Source organism: Bufo gargarizans, chromosome 9 (assembly GCF_014858855.1).
Source record: "Bufo gargarizans isolate SCDJY-AF-19 chromosome 9, ASM1485885v1, whole genome shotgun sequence".
Lineage (NCBI taxonomy): Eukaryota > Metazoa > Chordata > Amphibia > Anura > Bufonidae > Bufo > Bufo gargarizans.
Genome location: NC_058088.1, coordinates 193,080,229 through 193,082,439, shown reverse-complemented (window position 1 = coordinate 193,082,439; position 2,211 = coordinate 193,080,229).

Below are 2,211 nucleotides of genomic sequence, written 5' to 3'. Positions count from 1 at the left end.
AGAGTGTGCTTGGCGTGCATGCTGTACCTGCGTTCCCTGGACTTTGTGTGGCTGTCATGGCCCATAACAGGTAGGAACTAGTGTTAGGGACAACTCAGAGTGGATCAGTTTGGCTCCACATCGCCAGGCGGACAACAAAACACTGCAGGCAGCCTCCAGAGGGAAATGGAGGCTGAACGGAGGCAAACTGATGCATTCTGAGCGGATCCTTATCCATTCAAAATGCATTGAGGCTAAACTGATCCGTTTTGGGCCGCTTGTGAGAGCCTTGAAACGGATCTCACAGGCGGACCCAGAAACGCCAGTGTGAAAGTAGCCTTACCTGGAGAAGAGATGGCACCAGGTGGCCTGGTCTGAGGAATCAGGTTACATCATGTGGACGGCCATGTGTGTGTGCATCACTTACCTGGAGAAGAGATGGCACCAGGTGGCCTGGTCTGAGGAATCAGGTTACATCATGTGGACGGCCATGTGTGTGTGCATCACTTACCTGGAGAAGAGATGGCACCAGGTGGCCTGGTCTGAGGAATCAGGTTACATCATGTGGACGGCCATGTGTGTGTGCGTCACTTACCTGGGGAAGAGATGGCACCAGGTGGCCTGGTCTGAGGAATCAGGTTACATCATGTGGACGGCCGTGTGTGTGTGCGTCACTTACCTGTAGAAGAGATGGCACCAGGTGGCCTGGTCTGAGGAATCAGGTTACATCATGTGGACGGCCATGTGTGTGTGCGTCACTTACCTGTAGAAGAGATGGCACCAGGTGGCCTGGTCTGAGGAATCAGGTTACATCATGTGGACGGCCATGTGTGTGTGCGTCACTTACCTGTAGAAGAGATGGCACCAGGTGGCCTGGTCTGAGGAATCAGGTTACATCATGTGGACGGCCATGTGTGTGTGCGTCACTTACCTGAAGAAGAGATGGCACCAGGTGGCCTGGTCTGAGGAATCAGGTTACTTTATGTGGACGGCCATGTGTGTGTGCGCGTCACTTACCTGGAGAAGAGATGGCACCAGGTGGCCTGGTCTGAGGAATCAGGTTACATCATGTGGACGGCCGTGTGTGGGTGCGTCACTTACCTGGAGAAGAGATGGCACCAGGTGGCCTGGTCTGAGTAATCAGGTTACATCATGTGGACGGCCATGTGTTTGTGCGTCACTTACCTGGAGAAGAGATGGCACCAGGTGGCCTGGTCTGAGGAATCAGGTTACATCATGTGGACGGCCGTGTGTGTGTGCGTCACTTACCTGGAGAAGAGATGGCACCAGGTGGCCTGGTCTGAGGAATCAGGTTACATCATGTGGACGGCCATGTGTGTGTGCGTCACTTACCTGAAGAAGAGATGGCACCAGGTGGCCTGGTCTGAGGAATCAGGTTACATCATGTGGACGGCCATGTGTGTGTGCGTCACTTACCTGTAGAAGAGATGGCACCAGGTGGCCTGGTCTGAGGAATCAGGTTACATCATGTGGACGGCCATGTGTGTGAGCGTCACTTACCTGGAGAAGAGATGGCACCAGGTGGCCTGGTCTGAGGAATCAGGTTACATCATGTGGACGGCCATGTGTGTGTGCATCACTTACCTGGAGAAGAGATGGCACCAGGTGGCCTGGTCTGAGGAATCAGGTTACATCATGTGGATGGCAGATGTCATTGGTCGCTGCAGTCATGTGACATCTCATCGTAATGGCCGATTCTACACGGCGCAGATGACTACATTAGACAATTTACGTCCCCCCAATATGGGTGTAGCTGGCACCGCGGGGACACTGCGCGATTCCACAGCCTGCCTGGTGTGAACAGCGGCAGATATACAGACACATAACCCAGCACCTTACAGGCTTTATATAGGGGTTGCCTCAGTAGTGCAGCCTCAGGCTCTGGGCCCCACTATTACTGTACAGCTCGTGGTCTTCTCACTTTCTGATGACAGAATTTCTCCACAAACCAAGACGTTTTTGTGACAGGGTTCATGAGGTGACCGCTCCTGGGGTCATACTGCCGACAATACACCTGTCTGGTCTGTATTCAGACCACCCCTAGATATCTTACGTTTTCTGGAGTCTTTCCTGTCACTTTCTCTCAGGCGGTGGACACACACTGACTGACTCTCCAAAGAGTCCACTTGGCGCGCTAGTCGGCGTGACCGCTCTGCGCATGCGTCCTCCACCACAGCGGCAGCTTCGCTTTCTGAGGTGTCTGACCCCTCC